The sequence below is a fragment of the Bufo bufo genome, chromosome 8, assembly GCF_905171765.1.
Source record: "Bufo bufo chromosome 8, aBufBuf1.1, whole genome shotgun sequence".
Classification (NCBI taxonomy): Eukaryota; Metazoa; Chordata; class Amphibia; order Anura; family Bufonidae; genus Bufo; species Bufo bufo.
Window position 1 is genome coordinate 127,064,137 of NC_053396.1, and position 15,624 is coordinate 127,079,760.

Below are 15,624 nucleotides of genomic sequence, written 5' to 3' on the forward strand. Positions count from 1 at the left end.
AATTCCAGATGTATGAAACGCAGGCCTAACTGTATCTAGTATATTGAACGCCAGATAAACTAACTTGGCCTTTTTTAAATAAGAAAAATCCCCTCACTGGAATACTTTCAGTCTTTTGACTGTATGGATTACAGATGGAATGACTGTTATATGTGAGTACCGCTTTCTTTGACAGATTCTAGTATGGGTACATATATGTTTTCCCAACCCCAGCACATTAGTTTGCTAATTCCAGATGTATGAAACGCAGGCCTAACTGTATCTAGTATATTGAACGCCAGATAAACTAACTTGGCCTTTTTTAAATAAAAAAAATCCCCTCACTGGAATACTTTCAGTCTTTTGACTGTATGGATTACAGATGGAATGACTGTTATATGTGAGTACCGCTTTCTTTGACAGATTCTAGTATGGGTACATATATGTTTTCCCAACCCCAGCACATTAGTTTGCTAATTCCAGATGTATGAAACGCAGGCCTAACTGTATCTAGTATATTGAACGCCAAATAAACTAACTTGGCCTTTTTTAAATAAAAAAAATTCCCTCACTGGAATACTTTCAGTCTTTTGACTGTATGGATTACAGATGGAATGACTGTTATATGTGAGTACCGCTTTCTTTGACAGATTCTAGTATGGGTACATATATGTTTTCCCAACCCCAGCACATTAGTTTGCTAATTCCAGATGTATGAAACGCAGGCCTAACTGTATCTAGTATATTGAACGCCAGATAAACTAACTTGGCCTTTTTTAAATAAAAAAAAAATTCCCTCACTGGAATACTTTATGGCTTTTCACTGTATGGATTACAGGTGGACTGGTATTAGTAGGGGTGACACAAGCACACCCAAGTCCCTGATGTAGGATTTCTATGGCACAGACCACTATTACAAGTGATTAATGGACGTTGGGAGAGATTGTGCTGCAGCACTAGTCCCAAGATGGCCGCCGCCTATCAGCCCAGTAACATGTGCCACAAAATGGTCTGCACAACCTTTAAAAAAAATAGCCTTGGACTGTGCTGCTAAATCGCTATTGGTCTGAATCCCAGGTGTAGATGTCTGACTTGTTTGGAGCTTTGGAATGCACACTGTGGCAGCTTCTGCTGCAGCACTACAAGTCGCAAAATGGCGGCCGGCAGTCAGCCCAGGTACATGTGGATGGAAAAATCACTCTGGCCACTCTAAAAATAGCCAATCCCTATCAAAAAAGCAGCTCAGCTGCAGTTGTTCAGATGAATCACAGGTGGAGGAGAGAAATTTGCTTCCAGTTATTCAATTATCCCTGCCTATTCTCGCCCTAGCATCAGCTGCGTCTATCCCTGTTCTATTCACATCGGGAGTGAGCACGTCCCGACGTGCGCACAAGCTTATAAAGAGGCTGAGTCACATGCTGCACTTGGCCAATCACAGCCTTGCCAATAGTAGGCATGGCTGCGATGGCATCTTAGGGCAAGTAGTATGATGCATGTTGATTGGCTGCTTTGCAGCCTTTCAAAATGCGCCAAAATACATGCCGAACGACGAACCCGAACCCGAACTTTTACGAAAAAGTTCGGGTTCGGGTCCGTGTCACGAACACCCCAAAATTTGGTACGGACCCGAACTATGCTCGAACTGTTCGCTCAACACTAATCAGGATGTCTTCAGTTCCGGAACGTAACGTTTTTTGGCCGGAGAAAATACCGCAGCATGCTGCGCTTTTTGCTCCGGTCAAAAATCCTGAACACTTGCCGCAAGGCCGGATCCGGAATTAATGCCCATTGAAAGGCATTAATCCGGATCCGGCCTTAAGCTAAACGTCGTTTCGGCGCATTACTGGATCCGACGTTTAGCTTTTTCTGAATGGTTACCATGGCTCCCAGGACACTAAAGTCCTGTTTGCTATGGTAAAGTGTAGTGGGGAGCGGGGGAGCAGTATACTTACTGTCCGTGCGGCTCCCGGGGCGCTTCAGAGTGATGTCAGGGCGCCCCACGCGCATGGATGACGTGATCGCATGGATCACGTCATCCATGCGCATGGGGCGCCCTGACGTCATTCTGGAGCGCCCCGGGAGCCGCACGGATGGTAAGTATACTGCTCCCCCGCTCCCCACCACTACTATGGCAGCCGGGACTTTAATAGCGTCCTGGCTGCCATAGTAACACTGAACGCATTTTGAAGACGGATCCGTCTTCAAATCCTTTCAGTTCACTTGCGGTGTTACGGATCCGGCGAGCACTTCCGGCAAATGGAGTACACGCCGGATCCGGACAACGCAAGTGTGAAAGAGGCCTTAGGTAAATCCAGTAGTGTGTTCCGGCAGAGGAGCAGACTACCAGGGTTTCTACCACTTCGTTTTCACATAATTAGCTTTCAGACACTAGCGATCCGCTAGTGTCTGCTCTACCAAACAATCCTAATATAATAGCTTTTTGTGCAGCCGTTTCGCTAAAAAAAGGAACTTATATTGATATGCTAATGAGCCTCTAGGTGCTATGGGGGCGTCATTAGCACCTAGAGGCTCTGTCTACCTTCACAAAATGCCGCCGCCCAGCGCTTCCCTCCAGCCCGCCCATCTCCTCCGGAATGCGATCCTCCCTGTGAGCCAGTGGACGAATTCTCGCGCATGCACCTTGCACGTCTGTATTCGGCGCATGCGCAGTGAATGTCTGACCGCTTTCTGCACAGACATCTCCACTGCGCCTGTTCCTCGGAGCACTATGACGTCATCGGCGCAGGCCCAGTGGAGATGTCTGAGCAGGGAGCGGTCAGACATTCACTGCGCATGTGCCGAATACAGACGCGCACGGCGCATGCGCGAGAATTCATCCGCTGGCTCACAAGGAGGATCGCATTCCGGAGGAGATGGGCGGGCTGGAGGGACGCGCTGGGCGGCGGCATTTTGTGAAGGTAGACCGAGCCTCTAGGTGCTAATGACGCCCCCATAGCACCTAGAGGCTCATTAGCATATCAATATAAGTTCGTTTTTTAACGAAACGGCTGCACAAAAAGCTATATTAGGATGGTTTGGTAGAGCGGATCGCTAGTGTCTGAAAGCTAATTATGTGAAAACGAAGTGGTAGAAACCCTTTAAAGCATTCGGCATAACCGGGCCCAATGGATCCCCATCCACCATAATATACATGCAGTGTTTGTTTTCTGGAAGGAAGTCAGCATTTTTGGCAGGCACCTGACGAATCCTATTATAGTGCGTAGGGATCTGGCAGGCCACAGTTACTGAATGCAGATGTGGACATAGCCTTATTATACCCAACATAGTGAATGAAGATGAGCTTATTTTACACATTCGATGCTTGCTGGCTGAACCACAGATTATAGTGGAATTTGTTTGCCAACTGTTGTGTAAGGGGCATCCTGACTCTCCCCTGATGGCAGATGTAATGGGAGATAACTGGATTTCATCTTTCACACTAGCGTTTTTGCTGGATCCGGCAGGGTGTCACTGGAGAGTGGCATTAGTCGAACATCCCTTCGGCGGATATTAGCTACTCACAAATGGCACCCTTACAAACTCCAGCTACGGCAGCATCTCAACGAGAATGACCCAGATCGGCGCACTGAATTTTCAGAATGGGCAAAAAAAAATTGGAACAGGACCCTCAGTTTACGCAGAAGATTTTGTTCAGTGATGAGACAAACTTTTATGTGAATGGTGAAGTTAACAAACAAAACCACCGCTATTGGTCTGACACTAACCCACATTGGATAGATCCCTCCAAGACTGTTGGAACAAAAAAATTGATGGCATGGTGTGGTATATGGGGTACAAAGATAGTGGGGCCATTCTTCATCAATGGAAACCTCAAGGCCACTGGATATGCGAAATTGCTACATGATGATGTGTTTCCCTCTTTATGCACTGAAGCTGGCACGTTCCCTGAGTTTTTCCAGCAAGATGGTGCACCACCACATTATGGGTGTCAGGTCCGAGCATTCCTAGATGAACAGTTTCCTGGAAAGTGGATTGGTCGTCGTGGGCCAGTTGAATGGCCCCAAGGTCTCCCGATCTGACCCCCTTAGACTTTTATCTTTGGGGTCATCTGAAGGCAATTGTCTATGCTGTGAAGATACGAGATGTGCAGCACCTGAAACTACGGATACTGGAAGCCTGTGCTAGCATTTCTCCTGCGGTGTTGCTATCAGTGTGTGAAGAGTGGGAGAAGAGGGTTGCATTGACAATCCAACACAATGGGCAGCACATTGAACACATTTTATAAGTGGTCAGAAACTTGTAAATAACTCATGAAAGAATAAAGTTACGTTAAAACCAAGCACACCATTGTTTTTCTTGTGAAATTCCCAATAAGTTTGATGTGTCACATGACCCTCTTCCTATTGAAAAAACAAAAGTTGGATTCAAAATGGCCGACTTCAAAATGGCCGCCATGGTCACCACCCATCTTGAAAAGTTTCTCCCTCACATATACTAATGTGCCACAAACAGGAAGTTAATATCACCAACCATTCCCATTTTATTAAGGTGTATCCATATAAATGGCCCACCCTGTGCAATGGGCAGCCTGTTCCGTTCCGCAAATTGCGGAAGGCACGCGGGCGGCTTCTGGTTTTTGCGGATCTATGGTTTGCGGACCGCAAAAAACTGAACGGTTGTGTGCATGAGACCTAAATCTGCAACAAATCGACATCAAAATCCACATGTGTTACCTACAGATTTTGCTCCGGATTTGCTCCAGATTTTAGTATATATATTTTGGCTACAGTATGTGCACAAAGCAGATTTTAATATGGAGGCTGACATGCTGCTGATGCTGCAGGTAGCACTGGTAGCACCTCCAGTGGCCACTGGTGGCAGTTCCTGCATTGAATCTTCACAGAAACTGAGTCAAAAAAGGGACATGTCACTTTTACCCCCATGACATTGATTTCACATTCACAACCAGAAAAAAAAATCCGTAGTGTATAAACTATAGCAAACATTTCCTAATAAAAACAATGGGAGGAAGGTTTTAAATGGATTCCACCGGGATTTCGGTGAGGCATACTGAAATCCATATGGAAGAAACAGTGTGGAATCTGCAATGCAAATCCAGAAAAAGAACTGTAGATTTAAAATCTGCACCACAAGTCAATTTCCTACTGATTTTATTCGCAGCATGTAGATGAGCATTGATAAAATGTCATCTATTGTAACCTGCTGTGAATATTTAAATCCAGACAGAAAAGCCGCAGAGTATCCGACACGTGTGAACAAGGGTGTTTGTCTTTTAGCATCCATACTTTCTAAGCCTTTTGTATGTTCAAACAGTATTATACCTATATTTCCAAGAATAAAGTAAATTCCAAGAAAAGACTGTTTTGCACCAATATATTAAGTGTGCTGGTTAATATGCTGTTCCCTTACTGCTTGCGCCAGAACAGTAAATAGATTTGCCTTATCCTGGTCTTGTAACCTTTACCTTACAGAGATGAGCAATCATTGCAGAGATGTTTCACCCCAGGAAAAAATGTGTGATAGTTTATGTCAGTCTCTTCTATGAAATAAAATCAATGAAGCCAGAAAGAAAAGTCAGGGAGGTTAGTCAAGGAAGGCTAGGTACAGTACCTGCAGCTTTTGCGCCACCTGTTGGGCAGTATTTGCCTAGCAGCACTTTACATGCTATAAAGACCAGCCCTTTGCAATCTTGTAGCTACTGAATATATCAGTCTGGTAGTTACACAATCCAGCTTCCGGTTGAGTGGGGTGCAGATAAGTTTTAGTGAGTCTTCCCAGGTAAACAGCTGAGGTGTTCTGGCTATACGTGCTGCATTTTTATTGCATGGTGCATGTGACTTGAATGATTTTTCCAATATGTAACAAGACACTAAAACACTAAAATATGGCAAGTAAGTAACCATAAAGGTCTTTGAGGTCCATTCATCCACTCCTTAGGGCAATAAATGCACTTATATCTGACAAGGATCTTGTGAAAACAAGTCGGACAACTACAAAAATGTTCACCCAGACTAATGCACACTGACACAGAACTTGTATGGCAGTACATGGAGCATGTACAGTTTTTTTTTTTCTAGTAAGGAGCCATGTATCCTCCACACACTGCTGTAAACACTCTGAGACTTTATGTATATGGAGATATCCTTCCCAAAGAACTATACTTATTTATACGCCCAAATCAATTAATTTAACAAGCACTCAATCACGGGGAACTGCACCAAGGACAAACATTTATTACACCCGATTTCATATAGACAAATCAATTATACAAAAATATCCCAACAATTAAAATAATATAAAATTAAATTGTACCCAATTAAAATCAAGATGATATTATATTTTCCTATCCAACTCAATGTTGGTTAAAGAGGTATCTCTATAAGTGAGGAGGACAGGTAACCATCCAATCAAATATCCATACTATTATTCAGATTAAAATGACAAAACTATTGGTATTCCTGTTACGAGCCAATGTGTATAACTCGCGATCCACTTCACAAGGAGAATTACACAGACAATGATATTGTGTTTGCCCCTCCACCTCAGCGTGGGTAGCGTATGCTGTAGGTGAATCTATTAGCTGGGAAGGACAGGAGTCCACAACATCAAATATCTGCACTATTATCGAATCCAGATCATACAAGATCTATATACCAGAAAAAAATCCTTTTTGAGAGTAATGAATATTCAACGGTTGTTATTACTTCATATTCCCTTTATGTCTCTAGTCCATAATCATGATTCCAAAAATAAATGACATCTCAGCAATTCATAAATCAATGCGCATGATTGTTACTATAAAAATCAATATCCATAAAAAATCTATGTCCGTGATCAACAATGATAAAAATAAAAGTATAAGGATCCGATTTCATTTGTGAGTCGATATATAAGCAAATTAAATCTCTTGATCCTGATATAATTAATCGATATTCATTCACACTATGTGCATAATGTGTTCATATTCAATGTAGACAGTGGTATAGGTAGCAGTATAATCAGTTTTTGTTGCTATACCTTATATACTATGTATCTTTCTTTGTTGCAAAGAATAAAAATGTTACCACATTGTAGATTTCTCTATGATGCGCCTTTCACTTGAAAAGTGTTTCTGTTGTGAGTGAAATCCTCTGACTCCCCTTCTCGCGGCTGATGTATGCCCTTGTTTGGCGTCCCACATGGTGTCCCATGTGGTCGCACTGTGTTGATCTCCGATATAATGCGCTGTAAGCTTCGGATGTTTGCAATGGTTCAAGGGCCGCGCTGCTATATCAGGTGGCACATAGTTGGAATTTTACTTACGTAATTGTACTTTCTTTGAGTCCGAAGGCAGCACAGAAGGTATATTTCCCGTCCCAGTCACTCTATTATTGGACCGCCCACCTAGAAAAATCTAACAATTAAACAATTAACAGAATTGACAATACCTGAGGTACTCTATATGAGAAGCCAAGGCACTGCCCCAATTGTGTAATAACGTAGACCAACTCATGCAAGTAAAATTTATTGGGAGGGTTAGTGTGCTGCCTTCGGACTCGAAGAAAGTACAATTACGTAAGTAAAATTCCGACTTTCTTCTTCGTCCTGCAGCAGCACAGAAGGGATATAACATAGAAATTAATGGGGGGGGGGGGGAAGCTTTCTTTTACTGCTGACAACACTGCTGTGCTGAAGGCTGAGTTCTCAGCTCCATTGTTGAACCTGAAATGACGAACAAACGTAGAAGATGAAGTCCAGGAAGCTGCGTTGCAGATGTCTAAGAGATCAACTTGCTGTCTTTCTGCCCAAGATGTAGATGCTGCTCTGGTGGAATGGGCTCTTAATGGCTGAGGCGGTTCTTTACCGTCTAAGAAGTAGGCTTCCGAGATGGTTGCTTTAATCCAACGACCCAGAGTGTCTTTTGAGGCTTTCATACCCTTCCTCGGGCTAGAAAATAAAATGAATAAATTTTCTTCTTTCCGGATTTCTTTCAGCCTTTCAAGATAGCAAATTAATGCTCTACGAATGTCCAGTGTATGGAGTTTTACTTCTTCGTCTGACTTTGGGTCAGGGTAGAATACTGGAAGAACAGATTCCCTATTGATGTTACTTGAAGACGCAACCTTTGGTCTAAATGATGGCATGGTTCTAAGTCTGACACCATTCAGCAAAATTTTCAGATATGGTTCTCCGGAAGACAATGCCTGCAACTCCCCTAGCCTCTTTGCACACGTGATGGCAATGAGAAAAAGGATCTTGTAGGACAACCAGCTAAGGTCTACTTCGGCAATAGGCTCAAAGGGAGGACCTGTAAGTCTATTTAGAACCAGCGATAATTCCCAGATGGGCATAGGAGGTCTAACAGAAGGCCTCAACTTCTTCAATGCTCTAAAGAACCTCGCTATTAGAGCGTCACCTGCATATTGACCATCTGTCCAGGCATTAATGGCCATCATGTGAACTCTCAACGTATTAGGCTTTAGACCTTTTTGGTGCCCCTCTTGTAGGAATTGCAACTATTTTTCCTGCAACCAGGCTGAATTTTTTTTCCATAAATGGCCACCAATGAATCTATAGTACTACAGGGGAGGGAGGGGGGGCGGCCGCACTGGCCACCAATGTGTTAACTACAGGGGAGGGAGGGGGTCCGGCGCACTGGCCACCAATGTGTTAACTATAGGGGAGGGAGGGGGGGGGCGGCTGCACTGGCCACCAATGTGTTAACTACAGGGGAGGGAGGGGGGGCCGGCCGCACTGGCCACCAATGTGTTAAATACAAGGGAGGGAGGGGGGCCCACTGGCCACCAATGAATGGACAGTAATACAGGGGAGGGAGGGGGGGCCCACTGGCCACCAATGAATCTACTGTACTACAGGGGTGGGAGGGGGGGCCCACTGGCCACCAATGAATAGACAGTAATACAGGGGAGGGAGGGGGACCCACTGGCCACCAATCAATTTAAAACTGGGGAGTGAGGGGGGTGTGCCCCCTCCTGCCTGGCAGCACATGATCTCTTACAGGGGGCTATGATACGCACAATTAATTGTGCGGATCACAGCCCCCTGTAAGAGATCGGGTGCTGCCAGGCAGCAGGGGGCAGTCATGTACACAGTTCAAAGTATATTCTAACTAGAAGCGTCCCCATCACTATGGGAACGCCTCTGTGTTAGAATATACTGTTGGATCTGAGTTTTCACGAAGTGAAAACTCAGCTCTGAAAAAGCTTTTATGCAGACGGATCAGTGGATCCGTCTGTGTGAAAGTAGCCTACGGACGCGGATGCCAATCTTGTGTGCATCTGTGTTTTTTCACGAACCCATTGACTTGAATGGGTCCGTGAACCGTTGTCCGTGAAAAAAATAGGACAGGTCCTATTTTTTTGACGGGCAGGAAACACAGACCACGGATGCGGCTGCAAAACGGTGCATTTTCCGATTTTTCCACGGATCCATTGAAAGTCAATGGGTCCGCAAAGGAAAACGGCACAACGGCCACGGATGCACACAACGGTCGTGTGCAGGAGGCCTAAAATGGTTGTTTAGAAACCTTAAATCTATGATGAGGCGCCACCTGCCGTCTGGTTTCGGAACAGGAAAAACTCTTGAATAGACCCCTGAATAAACTTCTTTTTCTGGCACTCTCTCCAGAGCATCCATCTGTAGGAACTCCTGAAGAAGAGGCATAATTCTTGGATCTTCCGTGGAGTTTAACAGGAACCTTTCCCTTGGCTGATGATTGAATTCGAGTGAATAACTATTCTTGATGAGATTCAAAACCCAATTGTCTGAAGTGACACTCTCCCATTCCGTATAAAAGTTTCTTAACCTTGCGCCAACAGGGAGGGCAGGCCTGACGTCAGAATTTTGAACTGGAGGCAGGGGCCTCAGAGGTTTTCTTCCGTCCCTTGTCACGGCTGTATGTGAGCAACAAGAGTATACACAGTAAAAAGAGCTACTGACCGGACCCAAACTAGGGAGGATAAAGGGTGACCCCTGTCAGACCCTCAAAGCTCTCCCTATGCTGCTAAAGCACATGCCCGGATCCAAATGGCGGAACGAGGCATGCCCGCGTACCTAAGACTGATGACCACTGTAACCCCTACAATAGTGGAAGGGGCACGGCCACCGGTGCCCTGCTCAGTATATGGAGGGAACCGTGGCCACCTCAGATCCAGTCAGAAAATAACCAGGTACACAACAATGTCTGCACACTTAGCTGAAGGAGCTGCAGCCGCAGAGAAGACGGATCCAAGGACAGCTGGCAATATCCGGAGTGCTTGCTGCAGCAGAACACAGGTCCAGTGAACTGATAGCTACAAGTGAAGATACTCAAGCAAGAGCTACAACTAAAATGAGAAATATAATCCACGCCCTACAATAGGAGGAGGGGTGATTTAAAGGCAGGGAAATCAAACGCAGGAGGAACAGCTGGGAGGAAGGAAACAGAAAGTAAAGACTTCATCACAGGGGCGGAGAAACAGAGCAGTGAGAACTCCTCCAAGCTCTAGTAGTGACATCATCACAGGGGTGGAGAAACAGAGCTGTGAGAACGTCCCAAAGCTCTGGTAGTGACAGTACCCCCCCCTCTACGGGTGGACTCCGGACACCCAGGACCCACCTTCTCAGGATGAGCCCTATGAAATGCCCTGATGAGGCGAGTGGCTTTAATGTCCGACACCGGAACCCACATCCTCTCCTCAGGACCATAACCCTTCCAATGAACGAGGTACTGAAGAGAACCGCGGACAATGCGAGAGTCCACAATTCTGGAAACCTCAAACTCCAGATTGCCATCAACCAAAATCGGAGGAGGAGGCAAAGAGGAGGGTACCGTGGGCTGGACATATGGTTTTAAGAGAGATCTGTGAAATACATTATGTATCTTCCAAACCCGTGGAAGATCAAGACGGAAGGCAACAGGATTGATGACTGACAAGATTTTATAAGGCCCAATAAACTTGGGACCCAATTTCCAGGAGGGAACCTTCAGTTTAATATTTCTTGTAGACAACTAGAGTTGAGCGAACACCTGGATGTTCGGGTTCGAGAAGTTCGGCCGAACTTCCCGGAAATGTTCGGGTTCGGGATCCGAACCCGATCCGAACTTCGTCCCGAACCCGAACCCCATTGAAGACAATGGGGACCCGAACTTTTGGGCACTAAAAAGGCTGTAAAACAGCCCAGGAAAGAGCTAGAGGGCTGAAAAAGGCAGCAACATGTAGGTAAATCCCCTGCAAACAAATGTGGATAGGGAAATGAATTAAAATTAAAATTAAAAAAATAAAAATGAACCAATATCAATTGGACAGAGGTCCCATAGCAGAGAATCTGGCTTCACGTCAGCAGAGAATCAGTCTCTTCATGCCATAGCAAAGAATCTGGCTTCATGTCAGCAGAGAATCAGTCTCTTCATGCCATAGCAGAGAATCTGGCTTCATGTCAGCGCAGAATCAGTCTTCATGTCATAGCAGAGAATCAGGCTTCACGTCACCCACCACTGGAACAGGCCACTGTCACACATTTAGGCCCAGGCACCCAGGCAGAGGAGAGAGGTCCCGTAACAGAGAATCTGGCCTTATGTCAGCACAGAATCTGTCTTCATGTCATAGTAGAGAATCAGGCTTCACGTCACCCACCACTGGAACAGGCCACTGTCACACATTTAGGCCCCGGCACCCAGACAGAGGAGAGCGGTCCCGTAACAGAGAATCTGGCCTTATGTCAGCTCAGAATCTGTCTTCATGTCATAGCAGAGAATCAGGCTTCACGTCACCCACCACTGGAACAGGCCACTGTCACACATTTAGGCCCAGGCACCCAGGCAGAGGAGAGAGGTCCCGTAACAGAGAATCTGGCCTTATGTCAGCGCAGAATCTGTCTTCATGTCATAGCAGAGAATCAGGCTTCACGTCACCCACCACTGGAACAGGCCACTGTCACACATTTAGGCCCCGGCACCCAGACAGAGGAGAGGTTCATTCAACTTTGGGTTGCCCCGCAATATAATGGTAAAATGAAATTAAAAATAGTATTGAATGAGGAAGTGCCCTGGAGTAGAATAATATTGTTAAGGGGAGGTAGTTAATATCTAATCTGCACAAGGGATGGACAGGTCCTGTGGGATCCATGCCTAGTTCATTTTTATGAACGTCAGCTTGTCCACATTGGCTGTAGACAGGCGGCTGCGTTTGTCTGTAATGACGCCCCCTGCCGTGCTGAATACACGTTCAGACAAAACGCTGGCCGCCGGGCAGGCCAGCACCTCCAAGGCATAAAAGGCTAGCTCTGGCCACGTGGACAATTTGGAGACCCAGAAGTTGAATGGGGCCGAACCATCAGTCAGTACGTGGAGGGGTGTGCACAGGTACTGTTCCACCATGTTAGTGAAATGTTGCCTCCTGCTAACACGTTCCGTATCAGGTGGTGGTGCACTTAGCTGTGGCGTGTTGACAAAACTTTTCCACATCTCTGCCATGCTAACCCTGCCCTCAGAGGAGCTGGGCGTGACACAGCTGCGTTGGCGACCTCTTGCTCCTCCTCTGCCTTCGCCTTGGGCTTCCACTGGTTCCCCTGTGACATTTGGGAATGCTCTCAGTAGCGCGTCTACCAACATGCGCTTGCACTCGCGCATCTTCCTATCACGCTCCAGTGTAGGAAGTAAGGTGGGCACATTGTCTTTGCACCGGGGATCCAGCAGGGTGGCAACCCAGTAGTCCGCACACGTTAAAATGTGGGCAACTCTGCTGTCGTTGCGCAGGCACTGCAGCATGTAGTCGCTCATGTGTGCCAGGCTGCCCAGAGTTAAGGACAAGCTGTCCTCTGTGGGAGGCGTATCGTCATCGTCCTGTGTTTCCCCCCAGCCACGCACCAGTGATGGGCCCGAGCTGCTTTGGGTGCCACCCCGCTGTGAACATGCTTCATCCTCCTCCACCTCCTCCTCATCCTCGTCCTCCTCGTCCTCCAGTAGTGGGCCCTGTCTGGCCACATTTGTACCTGGCCTCTGGTGTTGCAAAAAACCTCCCTCTGAGTCACTTCGAAGAGACTGGCCTGAAAGTGCTAAAAATGACCCCTCTTCCTCCTCTTCCTCCTGGGCCACCTCCTCTTCCATCATCGCCCTAAGGGTTTTCTCAATTAGACATAGAAGTGGTATTGTAACGCTGATAACGGCGTCATCGCCACTGGCCATGTTGGTGGAGTACTCGAAACAGCGCAACAGGGCACACAGGTCTCGCATGGAGGCCCAGTCATTGGTGGTGAAGTGTGTCTGATCCGCAGTGCGACTGACCCGTGCGTGCTGCAGCTGAAACTCCACTATGGCCTGCTGCTGCTCGCACAGTCTGTCCAGCATATGCAAGGTGGAGTTCCACCTGGTGGGTACGTCGCATATGAGGCGGTGAGCGGGAAGGCAGAAGTTATGCTGTAGCGCAGACAGGCGAGCAGCGGCAGGGTGTGAACGCCGGAAGCGCGAACAGACGGCCCACACTTTATGCAGCAGCTCTGACATGTCGGGGTAGTTGCGAATGAACTTCTGCACCACCAAATTCAGCACATGCGCCAGGCAAGGGATGTGCGTCAAACCGGCTAGTCCCAGAGCTGCAACGAGATTTCGCCCATTATCGCACACCACCAGGCCGGGCTTGAGGCTCACCGGCAGCAACCACTCGTCGGTCTGTTGTTCTATACCCCGCCACAACTCCTGTGCGGTGTGGGGCCTGTCCCCCAAACATATGAGTTTCAGAATGGCCTGCTGACGTTTACCCCGTGCTGTGCTGAAGTTGGTGGTGAAGGTGTGTGGCTGACTGGATGAGCAGGTGGAAGAAGAGGAGGAGGAAGCTGAGTAGGAGGAGGAAGAGACAGGAGGCAAAGAATGTTGCCCTGCGATCCTTGGCGGCGGAAGGACGTGCGCCAAACAGCTCTCCGCCTGGGGCCCAGCCGCCACTACATTTACCCAGTGTGCAGTTAGGGAGATATAGCGTCCCTGGCCGTGCTTACTGGTCCACGTATCTGTGGTTATGTGGACCTTGCCACAGATGGCGTTGCGCAGTGCACACTTGATTTTATCGGACACTTGTTTGTGCAGGGAAGGCACGGCTCTCTTGGAGAAGTAGTGGCGGCTGGGAACAACATACTGTGGGACAGCAAGTGACATGAGCTGTTTGAAGCTGTGTGTGTCCACCAGCCTAAATGACAGCATTTCATAGGCCAGTAGTTTAGAAATGCTGGCATTGAGGGCCAGGGATCTAGGGTGGCTAGGTGGGAATTTACGCTTTCTCTCAAATGTTTGTGAGATGGAGAGCTGAACGCTGCCGTGTGACATGGTTGAGATGCTTGGTGACGCAGGTGATGGTGGTGGTGGTACATCCCATGTTTGCTGGGCGGCAGGTGCCAACGTTCCTCCAGAGGCAGAGGAAGAGGCCGAGGCGGCGGCAGCAGCAGCAGAAGAGGCCGAGGCGGCGGCAGCAGCAGAAGAGGCCGAGGCGGCGGCAGCAGCAGCAGAAGAGGCCGAGGCGGCAGCAGCAGAAGAGGCAGCAGGGGGAGCCTGAGTGACTTCCTTGTTTTTAAGGTGTTTACTCCACTGCAGTTCATGCTTTGCATGCAGGTGCCTGGTCATGCAGGTTGTGCTAAGGTTCAGAACGTTAATGCCTCGCTTCAGGCTCTGATGGCACAGCGTGCAAACCACTCGGGTCTTGTCGTCAGCACATTGTTTGAAGAAGTGCCATGCCAGGGAACTCCTTGAAGCTGCCTTTGGGGTGCTCGGTCCCAGATGGCGGCGGTCAGTAGCAGGCGGAGTCTCTTGGCGGCGGGTGTTCTGATTTTGCCCACTGCTCCCTCTTTTGCTACGCTGTTGGCTCGGTCTCACCACTGCCTCTTCCTCCGAACTGTGAAAGTCAGTGGCACGACCTTCATTCCATGTGGGGTCTAGGACCTCATCGTCCCCTGCATCGTCTTCCACCCAGTCTTGACCCCTGACCTCCTGTTCAGTCTGCACACTGCAGAAAGACGCAGCAGTTGGCACCTGTGTTTCTTCATCATCAGAGACGTGCTGAGGTGGTATTCCCATGTCCTCATCATCAGGAAACATAAGTGGTTGTGCGTTAGTGCATTCTATCTCTTCCACCCCTGGTGAAGAGCTAGGTGGATGCCCTTGGGAAACCCTGGCAGCAGAGTCTTCAAACAGCATAAGAGACTGCTGCATAACTTGAGGCTCAGACAGTTTCCCTGATATGCATGGGGGTGATGTGACAGACTGATGGGCTTGGTTTTCATGCGCCATCTGTGCGCTTTATGCAGAAGACTGGGTGGGAGATAATGTGAACGTGCTGGATGCACTGTCGGCCACCCAATTGACTAATGCCTGTACCTGCTCAGGCCTTACCATCCTTAGAACGGCATTGGGCCCCACCAAATATCCCTGTAAATTCTGGCGGCCACTGTGACCTGAGGTAGTTGGTACACTAGGACGTGTGGCTGTGGCAGAACGGCCACGTCCTCTCCCAGCACCAGAGGGTCCACTAACACCATCACGACCATGTCCACGTCCGCGTCCCTTATTAGATGTTTTCCTCATTGTTCCCGTTCACCACAATTTTGAGAATGGCAAATTTGGGAATATTTTTTCAACCCAGAAAAAAAAGTGTGCTTTTACGGTCACTACAAATAACTTGAGCAGCTAAAACAGTACAG